The sequence below is a fragment of the Amphiura filiformis genome, chromosome 14 (assembly GCF_039555335.1).
Source record: "Amphiura filiformis chromosome 14, Afil_fr2py, whole genome shotgun sequence".
NCBI lineage: Eukaryota > Metazoa > Echinodermata > Ophiuroidea > Amphilepidida > Amphiuridae > Amphiura > Amphiura filiformis.
The window spans coordinates 55,302,661-55,325,898 of record NC_092641.1 but is presented as its reverse complement, the minus strand read 5'-3'; the positions used below and the strand labels follow the sequence as shown (position 1 = coordinate 55,325,898).

The 23,238-nt window shown below is 35.3% G+C and overlaps 1 protein-coding gene across 1 annotated transcript in view; it reads left to right on the top strand.

Moving 5' to 3' along the window:
- Positions 1-1,310: 1,310 nt before the first annotated feature.
- LOC140170323 (short transient receptor potential channel 4-like) overlaps positions 1,311-23,238 on the top strand; it is a 290,327-nt gene continuing 268,399 nt past the window's right edge. The window contains exon 1 of the mRNA XM_072193690.1: positions 1,311-1,643. The gene's annotated coding sequence lies outside the window, so the exon portion shown is untranslated. The remainder of the gene's footprint in view (positions 1,644-23,238) is intronic.

The window sequence follows — 23,238 nt, the reverse complement described above, 5'->3', positions numbered from 1 at the left end:
TTTATATTTTCATGTAGGTCTTGCGGTTTTTGAGTTACATCTTCTCTGGTTCTAATAATATAAACAAAATTATCAAAACAAATGTTTTGAGCGTTTTCCCTCATGAACATGGCGCGTAAAGGATATCACGCCTTGGGATCTCCTTTCTGTGTCATTATTAGCTAGCTTAAAGGTGGGTAACCTGATTGACAATCTCATCCCCCCACTTTACCTCATCAAAATGCTAATTTAGGTATCAGATGAAAGCTCATATTTTTCTCATAAACATATTGAAATTTGGCGTTCCAAATCGGTATATTTCCGAAGAAATCATCAAAAAACTGTCGAATTAGTCTCAAATATGGTATACCATATTTGAGACTAATTAGGCAGTTTTTTGATGATATCTTCGGAAATACACTGAGTTGGAACTTCTAATTCAATATGTTTATGAGAAAAAATAGGCCTTTCACTTGTAATATATTACATGATCATGATGATTACCATTAGTAAAAACACTGTGGACTACCAATCTACACTGTATAAATATCGGTAATTCCATTAGGAAAATAGTCACATTTACAAAAAACATTTACATGTTCTTTTTGCATGAGTGCTTGAAAGGGATGACATTTTATGTTATACGTAAGTTTTAAAGAATTTGATTTTCCAAATATATCAGGTCACCTTCCTTTAATTTGTCTCAATATTTGAGTACGAATACCAGCTCCGAGCCGCTTTATATATAATCCCCCAAAGTAATTATGTTTTTACACTTCTCAAATGGTAAAAACTTGCGTTTCATTCTTTCTATCCGTTTGTTAGCTAGTTTTATTTCCCAAAATGGCACAGATGAAGCCCAATAAATATGTCATAATTATTTTGATAAAAAAGTAGTTTGGACAACAGAGATATAGTTCTAGAAACACTATATCAAGGCTACTAAATCTAGAAGGCAGACGATAATTCAGTTTTGCCAATACTTTGTTTATAATTGCCCAAATGGGATACTTCTGTCACTTTTTGCTGTGATTTTTCCGCAACTTGAAATAAAGGTTTGTTTCTTAGAAAATAAAAACGATAATTGCCAATGAAATTGTGCATCTTGCAATACCATACAGTGCTAAAAGCGACTCTTTCTTCAGGAATTTTAGTTCCGCAGAAAAATATAAACTAACAATTATTTCATGTAAAACAATAGGCGCTCTAGCGTCAAATCAAAGCGCCATGTCCATGAAAAATATTCTGGCAACACTAGATGTTTTCAGCGACAAAAAGCAGACGATCAACCAGCGCGTATCAATATGCTGTGCTAAAAAGCGACTGACTGACTGAATACGAGGATGTGCACCGCCAATCGTCAGCAGTTGAAGCAGAAATACTGCGGATCGGTGTGGATATAGACCGACTTATACATCAGCAATCATGGAATTTTCTCGGATTTAACTTCTAGGAGTTGTATCGTAAAAAGGAATAGCTGATTTAGTGTATGGTAACGGAATAAACTTTTTGATTGTTACTCGCAATGTTCACTTCAGGATCGTTCGCAATTGTGACATAGGAATACATACTACATTGTGTGGACTATTTATTTTGGTAACTTTTACTTGCATCGGTTCACTGGGATAAAAGTGTGTTTTAACACGCCACAGTAGATTTGAATGGTAAGTAAAACGTCAATTCTTCTTTTTTTCTTGTTTAGTGAACAGTGAACGAAGGACACCATTATGAAGTTTTATTATTGGTATTCAATGCGTAATGGCGATCTATTTTAGCATTAAAATACAGAGTTGTATAGCCTAATGGTAGCTTATCTATGGTTTAAATTGTGATCAAGTAGACATATTGTCATCGATATTTGTTTTATTTTACCGTGGATGGAGCGGAAAATAAGATTTTTGTTTCACGATATTAATTGATTAGTATTAAATTGATATTTGCTGAGTAAAATGCTTTAAATGAGTGCGGTGTGAGAGATATAGTTTACTCGAGAAGGGAAAGACGGTGAGCAAAATATAGGGAAGTATTTAGTACTATATGGTAAAATTGGTCTTGAGAGACAAAAGTTTATAGGATTAATATATAGGGGCCTAATCGAAGTTTCCAGACAAACTACAACTAAAATCAACAACAATAGCAACAACAAACAACCAAACACAACAATCCGGCATGACAATGGCATGGATTAGAGTGAAGCCAACGTTATGACATACGATATTAAACGATAATAATATTCTTGGTTTGATTTATGTATAAGGCTTTCATTTCCTTTAATTCAGCACTCTTCAGCACTCTAATTGTCTCTGTCAAAGAACCTAATAAATAAGTAAAATTGCACAGCATACAATAGGTCTATACAAAATTTCTCTAGAAAACTACTTTTAAACGGATCGGATGGGTTGAGAATATGTAAAAATATAGCCATATGTCAAGATTCAGTCCATAATATCCATTGTATAATACGGTAGTTTTGAGTACGGCCATTTTGAGGACAGCCAATCCATGAATCTATTATTTTGATGCAGCCATCTGTATTAAAAGTGTAGGCCTATATCTCCAAACCATATATCATTCCATTTGGTTTGTGACAGGGTTCAAAATTGAACACTGAACTAAGAAGTACTAAAAATTCCAAATATTTGTTTGATTGTTACTTTAATCCCATTTTCCTTGAGCCTAGTAATATGAATCACTATATATGATTTCAGTGATTGCCTGTGAACATTTGCAACGTTATGGATATGGAAAAAAAACCAGAAACTTCCAAGTAGATTAAGGGATCGGATAGCGACGTTGCACAGTTTTTTTAAGGGACCATTTTCACCCAAAGACCTAAAAATTTTGGGTCGGGGGTAAATGTATATATCTTCAATACGAAAGGTCAAAATTTTCAAATGATGGTCGGCTTTCTCCCGGCTTTTCCGCCCAGCTACATGTACTTTAGTACGGTACATATGATTAGATTTATAAAGTTTACTTTGAGGATATAATTGCGAATTTCAAAAAAAAATTCAAAACTATCTGATATCATGAAGGACAAATTTAGAATTCAGTCTGGTGTGCTCCTCTCAGGTTCCACAAAAATACTGGACAAACGTTGCTATCCGATCCCTTAAACGGAAATAATAATGAAGTGGTCAAAAGTTTGTACATCTCCCTGTTTAGAGTTTCGCTGATACAAATTAGCTCATTAATTATGCAATTATGCAAATGAGAGGGCGTGTAGACAATATAATACATTAAGACATAACACTTTAACCAAGTTTCAAGGCATTCTTATGCAAAATAAAAATATCCTGAACATTTACGCATGGATTTGTAGCAAAATATTGGCAAATTAAATATTAATGAGCCTTTTCAGTCATTTTATCTCATTGAATACATTAATTATTGATAAAAGCAATAAAGAAATTATAAATTGATGTATTACGAAAACCGCATGTCCGATTTACTTCAAACAAAATGCATATTGATCAGTATATTTTTCCCTATACTACTCAATTAATCTATTAAAAATATGCCTAGAGTATTTCCTAATTTCCAGAAACATCCTCACATAGGCCTACCACCTTAACATTTAATGACTTTATTATAAGATACAATATATATTTCGCCCACTAAAATATGAAAACCCATTATCTGCACGTGCTAAATTTTACAGGTATCATTTTTGTTCACACTCTTTAAAATATTACATCTAATTAGGCCTGTCCTAAACCATGATGACAAAATGTCTTTCCTAACAATATAATTATGTTGGTCCATGAACAAAATCATATGATTTGATTCATGGAATGGTGAATTATCCCTGAATTATTTATGAAGATATTGAATGCCAGGTGATAACACAGATTAATATCATATCATACAAGCTGCGTCATTACAATCGGTACCCGTCAGTTTTAATGTTTAATTAAAAATCTTGCTTTTTCCATAAATGCAATTGGGTATAGACGATAATTTGTTTTTTATGACCATTTCCAAAATAAATAAAATAAATGTAGATATTTATGTAGCGCTTTATGCCGTAAACAGCCTCAAAGCGCTTTACATTTATAAATGAATCTACAAATCGCATTTTGATTTGCTATGACATCATTTTGATATATATTATGTTCTGCCAAAGAAGCTGGTATATATTCAAGGTATAATGAGACGCGCTATAACCATAATAACTAATCTTTCCCTCGAGATGACCGAGAAATGGAAAAAATAATCATTCGTCTATTTTACGGGAACTATGAATCCGAGACCTCCAATAAGTTGACGATCTTGCCACTGACCTATGGATGTGATGATATTGAAACGCTATAACAGATACAATAGAATCTGTGTGATATGCAGTTTAGTGTTATCTAACTTATCTTGTCTACAATAGGGACTGTTCTTGTATCTGCATTATTTACCTGAACCATGAAGGTGGGATGTTAGGTTTTAAATGGAGAAATGGGGAAAACAAGGGAATCTGACAATTTTGAGCGGACGCGAGGAGGGGATGCGAATTTTTGTCAATTTTTTTGTCATGTCTGTCACTTCCATGGCGTAAAATATTAAAAAATCTGTGATCGGTGGTAAAATTCGTGAAAAATCTGTGATCCAACACAGATTTTTCACGGTACCAATCATTTTGATACGCTTGTATGCAGGGATTGATGTAACTACGAGGGGTATCAAAAGTTTTAGAAATCGCCCAGAAGTGAAAGAGCTATATCAATGAAATTTTGTCAGTGCAATCACTGGTCCTTATGTACACTATGATGCAAAAATGGTCTCATAAGAATGTTTACTTTTTTTACAGGTGACGCTAGATGTCAGTACCTGCTGCCCTATGTAACCGCATAACCAGCAAAATGGAGAAAATTGAGGCATGTAGCATGATTAAGTTCCATTTTAAGGGTTACAGTGGCCAAAAAATCTGTGATGAAATAAAAATTCATTTTCCAAAAAGCAACAGTGAGTCAGTGACAATATCACAATCACCACCGAAGATAACTTTCATTTCATCATCGATTTTCTAGGCACTGCAACCCTTCAAATGCAGGATCTTAATAACGCTGCTTGCCTCAATTTTCTCAATCTTGCAGTTTATGCGCAGTAACTGGGGCAGCAGGTAATTAGCATCTAGCGTCGCCTATAAAAAAAAGTAAACATTCTTATGAGACCATTTTTGCACCATAGTGTACATAAGGACCAGTGATTGCACTGACAAAATTTCATTGATATAGCTCTTTCACTTCTGGGCGATTTCTAAAACTTTTTGATACCCCCTCGTATATTATACAAATATATACTGCCATGAGAGGTTCTGGTTAAAACTATGGGCCCGAGGTGAGATCAATAGTACTATTTTCCTGAGGGGCGCAGCCCCGAAGGAAAATAGTACTATTGATCTCAGCGAGGGACCATAGTTTTAACCAGAACCTCGAATGAAGGCAGTATATATTTGTTTTATATCCTTCATTCATAGATGTTTTGTTCATTGATTGGTTAAAAGATTATATGAAAACTTCACCATGCTTCAAGATAGGCCTAGGTAGGGCCTATGCACGGCAGTCCGGTTTAGGCGGTTCAAAAACTCGCACTGTCATGTTCATGTGTTAGTGGTATATAAGCATACTCACTCTCAGTGTGTATTTGTTCAAGTTGTTACATGTAAAAGATTTACATGTGTAAACTCAGAGGCCATCGTGCAATCAGGATAGAGCCTCCATACGCACGGTACTAGGCCAGCTACCTTCATGCATGCATGGCCTAGGCGGTCCGAGACTGGTCTTGCACTGTCAGTGTTTGTTTTTAAGCTTACCGTGTCAGTGTCGCTCTGAATCTGACTGTGTTGGTCTGTGGTATGAATTCAGTAAATATTCCTGCGCTAGAACTGGTAACAATTCAAATTAAACAGCTGAAAATGTGATCTTCTTCAGCAGTAGCAGCCCACTCCAGCTTGATTTATATTTCGCCATTTTTGTGTTGTCGTTTCTCGACAGTGACAAAATATTCTTATAGTCAATGTCGACGTTCAATGTTATTGTTATGCTTTAGGCTAATGAAAGTCAATTCCCAGTTTCCTGTTACATTATTTTTCATGACTGAGTAGGTGACCATTTCATTATTCATTATTCATTATTTTATACCATTTCATTATTGCATCTGTTACAGGTGTAAACCAGTAACTACCCATGTATACATGTGATAAATCACAGTTTGTAGTTTACAGATGTAGTTTACAACCACATGAAGGTGATGTACAACTATTATCAAAAGTTTCACAATGTTTTTACGGGATGAGATCAGAGCAGATCAAAAAGTGCGGGACAGAGAATTGAGTAGGTATTCATTAATAATTCATTATTAACCATATACCATGCTCCTACTGCAAAGAAAATCCCTGAAAATCAACAGAAAGAGATTTATGATATATTTAAAACCACAATTATTTATTTGTATGTTAAAGTTTGTTAGAAACATTTTATTCAAAATAATGAAATATTTGGCCAGCAAATTGTTTTGAGCGGAGTAGGGTAACGGGAAACTGGGAATCGACTTTCATTAGCCTTATGGACTGCGACGTGGGTATGCTGCTATCCGTAAATAGTAAATATCCAAAAGTACTATTTACGGCTTGAAGGTACTATTTACGGACGTAAATAGTACTTTTTGCACTTCCTCACAGAATAGTGTGTTTATTTTTTGATCACGTGACACACTTTTAACCAATCAATGAACAAGAATCTATGAATGAAGGATATAAAGCAATATACAAACGAGCATAATGCTGATAATACTAGGATTCCTAATCTAGAATAAAGAATTCACTCCCCCGATACACACTTATTTAAATCCAAATACCCATCGGCCATCACTGAGTTAGTATAAGAAGGCGATATTTACAATAGCTGCCCTATAGATATTCGGTAATATCTACTGTCTATAGTATATATCTATAACAAGTGAGACACATGGCAGCTATTGGAGATGGAAGCCTTCTATAACACCTCCCCACATCCTAAATATCACATTCTTTATTTTACATTGGATTATAAGGCCCAAATGACATGAATTATATTTGCATTTTATGGAATAAAATCTAGATTATGAGGATGCATGCCGGTACTTACTAATTGTGATAATGAGGTTTGTATACGTACTTTTATATAAATTTCAAATCTCGTGTACAGATGTTTCATACAAGTAAAATGTTATATAATACTAGTAGTAGGGTTTTTTTCATCCCATGATTTTGAGCGTATTTTGTATAATATATACGGGACCATTAATAGATGATATTTAGCAAAAAGGATATACGGTATATGATCTGAGTTGTAGAAAGCTGAATAGACCAATACGTGTAACATGTGGTGTAATAAATATCGTTACATTACATTTATAAGCAGGATTTCTTACAGTGGTCGGGGATGAAGCGTATAAGCTGGATTTCTTACGGTGGTCGGGGATGAAGCGTATGAATATAGAATTTCATAACATTTTGAAATATGGTATTTTCACATGTGCCGATAACAGACACTGAAATATAAAATATAGAATCCAAAATCAGACCTACATTAATTTTAAATCAAAAATGACAACTTTTATCTTCTGTGGTAGCTTCCTTAAATCCTAAACAGGGTTGGCACAATTTCTGAGTTATGTTGTGAAGAGGGCTGAAACAACAACACTTTTCTACAACGTACATAACTCATTAACAACAATAAAGCAAGCAGTTTTCAAAGTATATATGATTTGTAGAATGAACTATTGCAAAATATCAAAGTATTATTTTTCAATAATATATTGATATCCCTAGATAATGAAAATCATTTGTTTTGCTGCTTCGACCAATACCCGAATAAACAAACAAATAGAGATAGATGCCACGATGTCAAAAATGCACTGATCCCTAAATTGAACAATAGTTTAACCTGTTTTGGTCTGATGCTTGTCACGTCAGTTATCATAATATTAATATGTATAGAATCACAGCACGTATTTTGATTATACAACTTGTTACCTAAAAAGAATTAAATGCGATTGAAAAAAAAGTGCTATGACTCTTTTCATGATATAATATCAGGTTTTGTCTGTCGCCTCAGGTCAACTACCCTGTCATATACGTCTAGCCCTCTTCTTTTGTTCCATTATCTATTGTATTTCTATTGTTCAAAGTCTGGTCAACTGTCGATTATATCAAGTAATGTGGACAGGTCAAGATAATCTGGACAGGTCAAGATAATCTGGACAGGTCAAGATAATCTGGACAGGTCAATAAATTTTGAACAAGAGAAGTATGTTCATATTTAGAAACACTGGCCACATTATTTGACTTTTTGGACATTTCAACAAACTTAAAATGCATCCAAGTTTAATATATTTTACACGATCAGCATAAATTATTATGCAAGTTTATGCATATTAGATTTAAATGAAGATGGTAAACAATACTTGTGTGTATTGAATGACACCAAGAACACCTTTATTGAATAATGCAAATTAGTTTGTATTATGTCTCTTAAAGCCTGTATAATTAGGACGAGGATGTCAATCTACCTTTGTCCCCCCTCTCCCAACTAACGCAGATTCCGACAAAGTAGGTAACAAAACAAGAGCCATGAGGTCTTACAAATTAAGTTCAACCAAGGATATTTTGTACCTACAATGCAGTACATTACAGGCCACAAGACTAGATGTAGAAAAACTACAACAATCTGCGGCCTAACCCCAACCAAAATAGGTCGAGGAAGGTACCCAGGAATATGCGTTGAATTGGTTCAGGATATTTGTTCTATAAGTATATTAAAGATAAATATAAATTCTATGGTGTTAAATGAGTTACCGTCATGTCTAGGTAAAACACACCCACTTCGGAACTATTTACATATTCATTATTAATATTACGAATATGTGTAAAGAATTAATAAGGCTATCGAGTGGGACAGGACCACAAGTGAATTGAATAGAATCTCCCGTTACAATCAATGCTGTATTGATTTGATTAAATCACTTGCAATTGACACTAGATAAGACTCATAGACTTGAACGCAGGACACACGGGAAGAATATTACACTGTCTCGGTGTGTTTTTATTTTTGGAAAACCCTAAACTTACACAAGATAATCATATCAGCCTTTCCAGTTTGTCTTTTGGAAAATGAATAAACCATAACAACAAATTCGTTTATTTTGGCTCACCGTATATGTAAGATAAACGGTTCAAAACAGACCATTACCATAGATAATCGGTGTCTTGTTGAGGTATGGTTCGCATGTTAGTCGCTCGGAAGGCTCGACCCCTTCGGGGTCTCGCCTTCCGAGCGACTAACATGCTCACCATACCTCAACAAGACACCGATATCTATGGTAATGGTCTGTTTTCACCCTTTATCTACTACATAATTATTAAGGTATATGTATTATAATAATATTATATGTATAGGCCTAAAGAGTATACTTTTTTCAATTGTTTTAGTTCTTTAGTTGCATTGATACGTTGTACAATCATATAGCAGTAAACATGGTAAAGCAAATTGATGGAAGTTTAGTCGTAAATGCTGACGTGACTGTAGTAGATATTTTGTCTGCATCGTTAAATACGTATTGTCAATGTTTTTCAAATTTATTTGCTTCATTAAAAAACGACAGCTGAATTGCATGAACATAAAACAATAAACACAAAATTAGCGAATTGTTGGTATATGATAAGTGTAATTGCGATTATAAATGCTGAAAAAGAGCGTTAATTCTCGCGTAAAGTTAATATTAGGCCTAATGTTTTTGTTTCTAACTTCTAATTGTATTCGGTTTAAAGGCGTTTAAAAATGTAAGTGCTGAATTTTATATATGAAAAAGACATGAATGAGCATAGACCACGAGGGTCATAAACTGCGGCTATAGAATGACCCCCGGGAATGACCATCGCTGTCATTATGTTCGCAGAAAATCCGTGTACAAAAATTCGAACGTCCAACTGCACGTATTTTTTTTTATAGGCAGTAGCACTGATTGGTTGTTCGCCCGATCTGCTGCATGGTCGATAATGATATAGACCCGCTCAATCAGCCACTAATGCTGACGGTGGCGCGTAATGGGTTAGGATAAAGTTGATTCATATGCATTTTTACCTATAATCAGAATGTTTTTTTTTTACTCTCACCATGTGGGTACTGCAGACGACAATTTAATTTGTTTTTAAATTACAAAATGTCAGAATTATTAATATTCATGACCATGACCATATTTGAAATCACCACGAAAAATGCATAAAAACGATTCCAATAAGCGCATTGTTGGGTTATTAGTTCTTAATAATATAGCTCCTGATTTTTTGAGAAAATATCTAAAAAGTTGTACTTCTTATGTTCAAGCTAGCCTATATAGACCTGCCAGCACGTAGAGCATTATAAGGAAATTCTTGAAAGCACCAAATTACAGAAAGAAATAAGAATAATGTATAAGAGAGAATAAAATTCGTATTTCTCTTCTACTATTGTATACAGTAACATTCTTGCATACAACTATATTACGCCATGAATTATGCAAATTGTATGTTGCTTGCAGTGCTGGAACTTGAAAGTGATGAATTTGTGTATCGTGTCACTTTGAAGCCGAATTCAGTTGAGTCGAAGGAGAGCAATCCACAGCGTTCTTTGCACTCAAATATTGAAACAAATAAAGATGACATACAAGGGGAATTGTATGGGATTCCAAGGGACGTCAATTTCGTCCATGTCAGTTTGCATGATTTTACTCGGGAAGGGAAAACCACTCACCACTTTCGTTTTGATATATTATTGTCCTTAACTTAACCGCAAGACATAATGTAAATATTATACACTTATTGACGTCTTTGACGCATTTCCTATAATATCAATGTAAAGACCTCGCAAAAAGCCCGGCAAAAAGTAACACAGTCGTTATAAATACGCCCATAGCATTAGAACGATTAATCGAATTCACAATATTGCAACATAGGAAGAATGGTGGTTTATTTACGCGCATTTTGATACCCCACACGTCCAATGTCGTTCAATATAAACAACACAGTATTGTGGTTTTTTAAACCTGAATTTAAGAGTTGCAGTTATTTGTATTGATTTGAATTCAGATAATGGCGGATTTCACACGCATTAATGATTTCGTATTTAACCATTGATCGCGGCAAACTGAAAAACTGAAAATGTTGATATCTTTAAAAACAGTACTGTGTTGTTTATATTGAACGACATTGGACGAATGGGGTATCAAAATGCGCGCATATAAACCATCCTCCTTCCTATGGTAAAATATTGTGAATACGATTAGTACACTGCAAAAATGGTGTCTTACCTGAGGACACTATTTTAAGACGCGACTTTTAGCCACTTTTTAGCCATGTCCTTATGCAAGTCATGTCTTGCATGAAGACATGGCTTGTGGAAAAACAGGACTTGGGCTATGTCCTTATCCAAGACATGACTAGCTACAAGACATCAACAAAGTATGTAGCTAGCCTTAAGTCATGTCTTAATTATAGGAGCAGAATTGGACATGTCTTACTTCATGTCCTAATTAAAGACACATTATTGAATAAGTGACTTCTAACAAGTCACTAATTCTTCGAGTCGTGTCTTATCGCAATTTCATATGTCTCTAAACTAGACATGACTCATATGCATAAAGTCATGACTAACCACAAGACATGTGGTTATGATATGGGACTTGCACAAAGACGCTAAATTAAGACATGTCTACTGAAGACATGTCTCCATGATAGACACAATTTTTGCATTGTATAGTTCTGAAGCTATATGGGCGTATTTATAACGGGATTTATAACGGCTGCGTTACATTTTGTGAGATCTTTATATTAAAAAAATACACTGCAGGTTTTATTTTTAGTTTAAATGTCTAAAACTAGAAAACAAAAATGGCTCCTTTCATCACACTCGCCTTAATGTATGAATCCGGGTATGAATCCGAATATGAATAATTATGGAAACTATAATAAATTATTCACGAGTTATTGCAGCATTCGTTGCTTTGATGGTATGTAAGTTTATAGAGGCCCCCATTATTGAGTTAGTTCAAACAGGTACCTCTATAAGTGCATTCTTACCCGCAAATATATGCCATTACCGGGAATCACACTGTATGTACTTTGTAATATAGAATCCACATTTCCTGATTTCCTATATACTCGTAGGGACTGTCTGCAGGTGGTTCACACAGGGACCGCCTTAAGTTAAGGGTAGACGAAGTATTGTTGGTCGAAGCAACCTAAAATCGATTTTCATTATCTATATCAATACCGTAAACGTTCGCCTAATGGCGCTTTGGATTCTTAGAAATGTGAGAGCGCCATCCTTGTAAAATCTCAACAGCATTAAGGATACGTGTATGTTAAATTGAGCAACCTGGACATAATGCCTCAGAAAAAATATCGTGACATGACCCAATACTTTAGGTCACTTGGTTAGTTGCTAGAGCAGCAAATGTTTTGGGGTTTCTTCAGGTATTCTTTCTCAAAGTGCCATTGGACTTAATTTGTAAATCGATTCATACGTTATACCTAACTCATGTTGGTATATCTTTTTATAACATTGTAATTTCTTCATATTTTTTTAATATTCTTCAGTTCAAAATTACACCCTTCTATTGTCTGACCCGTTAGCTCAGTCGGTAGAGGGCGCGCCTTGAATGGTGAACGGTACTTGTTCGAATCTTGATTTCTGCCCCCACTTTTATGTGAAGAATGGTCAAGAAATGTTTTTGGATTTTGTCCCCATTTTACGAACGAATATTGTGATTTTTTTTAATTTAATTTTAATTTTCTTATTTTTTTAGATAAATAGGCACTGCGAACAAACGGCAACAAAAACCGCTGACAAAATTTGCTCCACCTGCTACCATCAATGCGTGATAAATTCCACTACATTTAACAGTTAAATGACCTTTGAAAAATAGAACGGCCTCAATGTTTCAAATTGTGTAACTACATTACTTTATTCATTTATGCATTATAAATGATCAGCTATTTTTCTTTTCTTAAAAGGATCGAACCCAAGTAGATCAGACCATTGATCATAACTATCAGACCACGAAGTAGTTACGTAACTCCGTGATGGTATCGGAACCAAGCACTGTTTGTATGTCGATCATTACGATCACGCTATTTTGGTATGCCTGTTTTGTGTACTGATTGTTTCGATCGTGGTTCATTACTAAAGCGCGTGATCCCGTTGACATAGTAACATTACGCAACTTCGATACCGGGCTTCGATACTGAATAGTTGTTGAGTGCACATAATATGGAAAGCCATTGGGGTATTGTGTGCCTTCCAAAGCGCATTATAACATGTTCTGATTGTTCTCATTGTGTTGTGGAATCCTAGCCAGTATTCAATGATAGCTATAGAGGCCTTGCGTTTATCGATTGGCTCCAAACAAAGGATTTGAACCGGTTTCTTTCACGTAATCATGGCGCAGTGCAGTCCATTCAATCAAATGTTGTCATCAACCTATTTGATCGTAGTGCATTTTGTTATGTGTGTGAGACGAACTGTCGCGGTAGATGCAATCATGCTTTTGTTGAATGCATTTGAGTAGTCCGCCATATTTACGGGATGATACGTCATATGCACAGCCTCTATTCAGTTGGTCGTTGAATGATTTTGTTCATTCACTCATTCAAATTTTATTTATATCATTTGAAGACTGAGCCTATTATGATACATCCTCCGTGGAACAGTTTCAAACAAATATAGCTAGGGATTATTGGGGCAGAGGTTATCTTTTGAATCCTCTTAGAGGGCTATCATTTCTTTTCGGAAGGGGGGTCCCAAATTTACAAAAAGTCTGCGTCAATAAAATTGCGCACCCGTTCGGCAACAAAAATGTTATGATCCCAAACCCCAAAATTGTATTGAAATCAGTCTTTTTTAATAAAATAACACACTTTCTGTGGTCATCGTGTGACTCTCTATACATTTTGGTCATAAAACATTTTATGACCCCCTCCTATTATTCTTTTCAAGACTTTATGACCCCCGTATATTTGGGACCCCCCTTTCGAATAAAATGATATACCTCTTATGACCACTGATGCATAGGCAAGGACACTCGCGCGAATTGAAAGACTTGTCGCACGCGACAGTTCGTCTCACACACATAACAAAATGCCAATACAATCAAATAGGTTCATTACAACATTTGATTGAATAGATTGAGTTACTCTAAAATGAAACGATAAAAACAAAGAATCATGAAAAAAGACACATACAAGATAAAATAATAAAATTATATAAAATAGATAAAATCAAGAAAATAGAGAATAAAATTTCCTCAAATCAGAAAAAAAACATTGACAGACATCATAATCTGTCAGAAATTACTGCATGAGATTCGAACCATCAATCTTCTCCACAAGTTCTCTTTATCCTCGCACTATAGTCTAATGCTCTTCTCACTGGGCCACAACGTATCAGGTGAATGATTACCGTATTATCATGAACAAGTTTGTTCGATCTTGTTCATAATTGTATGTGTCGATAGGTTTCACCCTTTAACTACACGTACCCTTAATGATCAGTGATAATAGTCGGCTTTTACAGGGATGGCGCTCTCTCATTTCCATGAACTCCGTAGCGCCATTAGGCGAACGTTTACGGTATATTATTGAAAATTAACGCCTTGATGTTTTGCAAAAGTTCATTCTACAAATCGTATACTTTGCAAACTTGCTTAATTTATTGTTGTTAATGAGTTATGTACGTTTTACAAAAGTGTTGTTGTTTCAGCCCTCTTTACAACGTAACTCAAGAACCGCAGCACCTTTAAAAGTATATCTGTGATATTTTAATTCTTCTACACACTCGCTATGAATTGAGCAATGCAGTTTTTGCCATAGCTTACTACCATTCGTAATATGCTGTGAACTACCATATTACAACAGTTTAAAATAATTAATAACCTTAAGGAGCGCGCATGAAAGAGTTGAAGTTGATGATACGGGATATGCCACGATTTGTTTAGGGGACTGGGGTGCAATTTCAGCAACCATGGTGCATGCAATATTTCTAGCATGTCCGTTACCGGTGCATTTCAGTATAGAGGCGTCCCCAAATTTATGCTATTTGTTTTGCTATTGTTAACTCAAAAACGCACTTTTTTGACGAACTTTTAATAATTTTAATGGGACGTGCATTTACGTCTAGAAAACAATGCACTCATAGAAATGACTTGTTCGCCTTGTTGGCGCAATTCAAAAGGAGTAAGTTTGGACAACTCAAAAATAGTGTAAAAGTTGCCAAAACAAAATTCATTTTAGTTATCCGAACTTAAAAATGCTGAAAAAGCTCAAAAAGTGCCGTCAACTAATCAACTTCGTTGGCATTACTTAAAAAGTTGATGTAAGTCGTTGCGTCAACTTTTTAAGTAATGCCAACTTCTGAATTCAAGTTCAGGGAACTTAGAAAAATAAACAAGATTCAAAGAACCAATTAGTTGAGTTATTGTAACTCAACATGTAAATTGATGTAACTCGTTCATATTAAGTTACTGGTACTTATTGTTTTGAGTTATCCCAATTTGGTTCTTTGTTACTTAATTCACGTAATTTGATCATTTTCTGCACAATTAACAGTATTCAAATATTTATTTTTGTAATCAGTGCAAAATTTTGTATAACACACCTCTAGAAAATTATGCTAACCTAGGCTAGTTTCATATTCTGAGTTGTAACAACTCAATAAAGTAAGTGCAAATGAGTACGACCAACATAATGATATCGAGTCAGCGTTACTCAAAATTGTACGCGTTGGCATTACTCGGAAAGTTGACGCAACGACTTACATCAACTTACTGAGTAATGCCAACGAACAATTTCTATGAGTGTGGAATTCCAGATTCCGGAACGACAGACAGTTTAAGTAAACTCTACTGGAGAAGAATTGACTTTATGTACAAAATTAAAGAGATATATTTTGTAGCCTAGGGCTATCTCTCTTTGATATTCTCAGCTCTAGGTATTTCCAATATTCAAAACGTTGTGAAAAGATGTGTTTCTTAGTCTTACTCTTAAGCTAGCAGTGTGGACATAATCCAAGTAAATGATGTAAATCAATGGCTAGATTGTCCCAAATGGGGCCTACGTGTATATCTGAAGCATAGATTTTGTCGACGTTCAATTTCATTCCACCAACCGGTATTGTCAAGGCTAGGTAGCATTTTTGCATATCTAGCATGTCTTCAATGTTACCAGATCAATAGTTAATTTCGAGCGTCACCCACGGATATTATGGTCCATTTCAAGCTACATGTTGCATTATCATCAATGATTCGCAGGTAGCTTGTCACGTAATGAAGTTGCGAAATCGGGCGTCACATCTGTAATGGGATAATTTATTGCATATGGGAGGGGTTCTTAAATTTCATTAGTGGGATCGATCCTATTTCTTAAAAATCAGGCCAGTTGCAACCCCGTCTTAAAATTAAAATTAAAATGATGTTACTTCCCCACCTTTCTCACCTACACTATGCATATTTTCATAGTATGTTCTGCCAACCTAGATGTTGAGAAAACACATAAAACAGGCTTGACGCAGTTTTGACGACAGTTGCATGATAGGTGTTAACAGAATGCAGCATTTGACATCCCACCACATCTTGTAATATAATAGCGATATTTGTTGCTGGATTTTTTTATATCAATGCTGTCGAAAATGCTGTCGGCTGGTGAGCTAAATGTGATCTTTAAAAATTACGAAAGTTCTGATAACGACAGGTACAATTTTGGCGTCTCGTGATATTGCAATATAATTGCGGTTCAAGTTACACGAGGTTGATGTTGCGTGATCAATGGTGGCGAATTTGGTGTCAACTACATGTTGCGAGAGCAGTAGTTACGGTTTGGTAGTCTGATGGCGATAAAATTACTCATTTTTGTTGCTTTGGGTTAATTGGCTGATTGGGTTCAGGTGATAAATTGACTACATCTATTATATAAGAGGTGAGATTCTAAGAAGCTGTCCACGTCGTGAGCTAACGTGTCAGGTTGATGATTTTCCAATACATTGGGTCAAACCGGAGTCAAATGTTAACAAATGGTTAATGCGTTCAGAAATTCTCGCCCATTTCTATATTCAGTCTATGACTGTATGCAACTGTTAGAAAACTGGGTAAAACATTTTTAAACTGTTGTGGTATAGTTGTTTTTTAAGATGTTTTCATGACCTTTATATAACCTGACATTTAAATGTTGATCATAAGCAAATCGCGTTTCTAACCCTAATCATAACCCTAATCCTAACCCTAATCCTAACCCTAATCCTAACCCTAATCCCAACCCTAAACTAACCCTAAACTTAACCCTAACCCTAACCCTAATTTCGTGTAAAATTACATGTTAAGGAATAACCGACATTTGTCATGGAGCTAAAAGCACAGATTTGTGGTTCTTAAAGGAGGATGTCTCTATGATGCAAAATTAAACTTTTATCATAACCTTAAACATAATTATTACAATACGATTATTATAATACCTGAATTGAACTAGAAACGGTGTATTTGAGTCCCAGAAATCCAACAATAATCATGATGGATAATACACAATTTTTACTCTGAAAAGTAACAAGCCTCAGAGATAGCGAGAAAAATGGAAGACTTTGCATATAAATTATGTCATGATATATTTTGTCAGGTTTCAAGCTCTATCTGTATGTGAAAAACTGTCTGCTAGTACTAAAGTCTTCAACATCCATTAGATCGCGATCACAGCAGCTGAAGGGAGTATCCCATTATGCTTTGCGGTACTATAATAGAACTGAATGTGCCATAGAAATTGTACACAAAATATCTTACTTCAACTTTAAATAACTCGCTTAAATCAGGGAAGCTAAGACTTTTGTTTGCAAAAATTTAACCCCTGAAGTATTGTGAAACTATCCATAGCTCTCAATATCCAAGCGGCTCTTGTTTCTATTTTGTATACATTTGTTATGGAATATACTGCAATGCATGATGGAATACTCCATTCAGCTGCTATGGATCGCGATATAAAAACCCGAGGAGTAGGCCGTCAATACGATTTGCATAATTGTTTCTGGTATGCAAGACGTTTCCCGCGCGTTTTACTCCCAAACACGTTATAACTTGCTTCTTCCATTAACAAAAACCATGTCAAAATTAAGAAAAGCAGCATGATCGTCCCGCCATGTTGAAATACTCTGCCTAATTGAAGTGACAACCAAAGCTCCCTATATAATGTAAGAGCAGATCATCGTCAAATTAAAAGACAAAAATATAGTGTATTCGATTCAAAATACTGTTTTGGAAATGTCCTTCCTGAGCTTTGCGGACGTCATATCGTGACGATGCACTTACCAATCATTATAACTGATAGATTCTACTTGGTCGCATGACAAAAGGTGGTACCATTGTCAATTTCATTTGTAAATTTATAATTGACACCATGTTTAACCAAAAAGTACGATCGGTTCGTTTTTGTTACGTGGTTCGTTTTCAAATAAACATGTCACTAATACACACATATGTATAATTTATCAAATGGGACCCGGATCATAGAAATATTAAATTTTTACTTCAAAAAGTATTTCGTTTTGATTTTGAGCCTCAAAACACGATATCTATATACAATAGTGCATTAACCTAGTTCATTTCTCAAAATCACATCTGATCATATAGCATGCACAAAAGGCAAGTTAGTTTAAGGTTATACTATGTATTGTTGGTCGAAGCAGCAGAAAAAAAGTAGTTCACAGGATCTTGCGAATGGTAGTGAGCTTTAGCAAAAATTACATTGCTCAATTCATAGCGAGCGTGTAGAAGAATTCAAATATCACATATATACTTTTGTAGGTCCTGTGGTTCTTGAGTTATGTTGTAAAGAGGTCTGAAACAACAACACTTTTGTAAAACATACATAACTCATTAACAACAATAAGTTAAACAAGTTTTCAAAGTATATGATTTGCAAAACACTGAAGTGTTATTTTTCAATAATATATTGATTCAGATAATGAAAATCGACTTTTTGGCTGCTTCGACCAACAATACCTCGTATACCCTTAGGGGTACTACACCCCTGTGGTAAATTTGTGACTATTTTTGCATTTTCTCAAAAATAATACACACTGGTAACAAAAGTTATGTATATTATTGGGGCAAGGAATCCAATTACTATACTGAAATTTCAGTGACTCAAGGCAAGCGGTTCAGTATATATGATTGGAAATGAGGTACATCCTAGCGGTACCACTGTTCTTATAATCATAAATAACGTACCTCTTGTCTTGGGTCACTGAAATTCCAGTGTAGTAATTGGATTCCTTGCCCCTATAATATACGTAACTTTTGTTACCGCGGTGTTATTAGTTTTTGAGAAAAATGCAAAAATAGACACAAATTTATCGAGGGGTGTAGTACCCCCTTAAAGGAAAAAGTGACAGTTGATGGCTATAAATGTTTGTAATACAATATTCAGATTCCTCATCCAATTTCCTTTCAGAAAATGTATACGTTTCTTGCCTGTTAAGATTATTCATAACGTTTTATGGTAGGTCTATAATATTGCGTGCACTTTTGGCAAAAAATATTATGTGACATGATCTGGTCCATGGAGGCCAAAGGCGGCAAATTTGAAATTGAGATAAAGGAAAAAATATGGATTAAAAAAACAATAAAATACATAAGAAAATAGACATCACAAAACCTTGTATCTTTAAAACCAAGTATGCTAGAACTTTGATGTTTTCAATAATAGCATATAAATGTTTGTATAAGGTAATAATTATATATAATTATTACCTTATACAAACATTATATATAGTAGCTCAATTTTCAAAAATGCCTCCTTTGGCCTCCAAGGACCAGATCGTGTCACATATAATAAGATACATAAGAAAAATACATGGCTATTTACAAACAGACATGTTAGAAATAGCTTTATGATTCCAAATTATATCAGCTAATCATAGTTATGAAGATACACTAAAGATATTACCAAAAAGCACTGAAAATTAAATCTTAAATTCCAGATTTCCATACACCTTATTCATTATCACTCCATCCTTGGCAATTTTCACTTACATTGATGTACTTTTTATATTAAAAAACTACATTGTTCTACATAAAATTGGGCTTAAATGAATCGTCAACCAGTCCATATGCAGTATGACAAGGTTGTGCGATAATGCTAATCAAAATTGTTCTGTGCTACTGTTGGAAAAATGAAATTTCTCCACTTTTTATGCGATCACATGAACGACAATAATATTCAAACAAGTTTGGAAAAGCACAGGATTAGATAAACAAATCTGGAAATATATATCATAATTATTTAGTTTCTTTTTACGCCATAGTGTCTTCCAAAATTACAGAAATGTACACGTTCATGATTTTAAATTCTTCATGTAAAAATGAAGTCAAAAAATACAAAAAAAACTCAGAGACTTTGTAGAGCAATTCATGAGAAAATTCGACAGCTTTGCTATAAAGTATCAGGGATTGTTCTTGCTTTTATTTCCATGACCAATCTGTTAGATAACGTGTATGTCGGCACCCGTAACTCACTGAGCGTTGACGAATAGAGCGGATTATTGGTTTTTAAATTTAGAATTTAATTTCAAATGTGTTTTTGTCATTACCCCAATGCAGCAGTATTAAATGCGTGGTATATAGTGTGTTTTCAAAATAAAGTGCTTCTTTATTCCGTTGTTGCCGGCTCAAGTCTTCAGCACCAGTCTATAGTTGACCGCCAGTTCCGTCCGGTTCCGTCCAGTTTCTATTGTTCTATGGAAACCAGACGGAACCGGCGGTGAACCACAGGTCGAGTTTTGATTTCATTCCTAAGGGGCTAGAGACCCTGGTGTGTAAGAAATTTACGGTACGAGTTCGATTCCCCGGCGCCTTTGAGACATAGTTGGGTTTTTTTTTTTGCCTTATATAATGCGGTGTGTTAGGTCAAAATTGTCAGCGACCTTCTTCAAAGTCTATGATTTAGAGGTTAATAACTGCGCATCGGTTATTTGGAGGGCATTGTGAAAAATCTAAACATTTTGCCTTTGGAACCGAGGAATATCCCGAGGGGCGTAGCCCCGAGGGATATTCCGAGGTCCAAAGCAAAATGTTTAGACTTTTCACAATGCCCGACATATTACCGATGCAAAGTTATTAACCTCATTCATAACCGTCACCTTGATCTTTTAACTTTACAAAATAACACAAAATGTTCCTCAAAAGTTTGTAAAAATAAACTATTTTTACATCTTCCCTTTCCCAAAATCGATCAGGCTAAAACAAGACGACCAATAACAAAAGTGCGTATCAGAATCTGTGCAAATATGGCAGCGCGCAATCCAAATACGGCAGCCAGCGCGCGCGCAGTTTGTTGGACGCACAATACGGCGCACGCAGAAGTCAATTGTGTGCGACATTGGAACAATTACGCATTTTGCGGTCAATTGTGAGATACTAATGACCTCGATTTGCGTTCGCGTTTTCGCAAATAATAAAATATGATTGGATCGCACGCATCGCGTTTATTAATGAGGTTATGAATACGTAATAAATATTGCGATTTAAAAAAATTCTAGTTATCACCTTCAGTGATTTCATTATACCATTATTTTATTGGACACTTTTTTGGACATTTGCTGTCGAAGTGGCGGAATAAATCGGATTAACTACCATAGCAATAGATGAATACAATTTTGACTATATCGCCCTGCACTACAAGCAGGTCGCACTCATCACCGGTGTATGTCTGCAATCATAGATTGAATACCATACCGCTCTTTTAAAAGTTACTTATCTTACAGGTGCGAGTGATCAGAATGATATGGTTCAATGCATAGGTACCGCGTGAACGTTGTAGTGCAGGGCGATATAGTCAAAAATTGTATTCATCTATTGCTATGGTAGTTAATCCAATTATTACGTAACTTTGACAGCGAATAAAAACTCACTAAACGTAACTTTCATTGGCTTTTACTGTGTTTTCTTCTTAATAATGTGTCAATTTCTAGACCGATCAAGTTAGGACTGGCATATTCCGTAGGTAGTATAATTGTGGACTTGCCAGTGATGTTTGAGATTACAAAATAGACAATCTCATTGACAAGAACACAAGTTGTATTTTAAGATGATTAATCGTGCTGAAAGAAAACTTTTATACTTAAATAAATCGAGATAGATCAGTTATAGTAGGTACGTCTATAACTAATTTACGATATTGTGTCAATCTTAGGAACCAAACTCACAATACATATACACACGTGCACTCCACCTTACACACCCGATACTCCACACCAATATGCATAACGACACATATCCCCTTTCACTAACTCCCTCCACACACCTACTCGCCACCCTCATCCATTCACCCCCCCATCCACTGACACATACTATACACCTCCCCCAATGAAACTGACTTGGTATTTATATCATGATTATGTATGCATAATTACTGATCGTACAACGTGCACTAAAGTATTGTTAATGATTCACTTACGAATACAAACCCAGCCCAATCCCACCCCTATATCTCACCCCACACCTCTGGGTCACTAGTATAGTTGAGTGACACCCGCAGCAGTAACTTTCAACATGGGAGTCTTTCATTGTGTGAAGAAATTATAGGAGCCTGTTGCGAGAAGATGCTAAAAATGGGGTTCTTGGAAGCAAAAGTTGGCTTTTGGGGTCTTACCGTGGTAGTACAATACAAGAATGGTGCTAATGTACGTTTTCCTCGTTCAGCATGCCCTTTCAAAATACATCTGTTAATTGTGTGTCCACTTATAATAAACTGTTGACTGTAAAACGTTCATACGCAACCCCCACATACACCCTCGATCCATCAACCTCACCCACCCACCCCACACCCACAAACAAAGGTACGACATAATTATACATGTATTTGGAATACATATACACCAGATGACCACATCAGATAGTCATACCTACCATCATGACCATCATGCATTGTTTCACATATTGTGCCAGTTGAGACACTTGTAAACTATGTGGCTTTGTATACTTCCAAAATGCAATGGACTCTGTTGATGGTCTATGACCAACTTTGAAAGCAAATAATAGTGATGAACATGGGTGGCCTGCAAGCCTCCTGCAATGGACAAGAGAAACACTCTTCTACCGTGTCTACTGTACCAGTTAACTGGCTGCATGCTTCAGAAAACCAATCGCGTTTATACTTTTTGTTGAAACACGCTGTAGTATGAGAATTGTTTGCGGCATGATGATATGATCTGAAAAAAC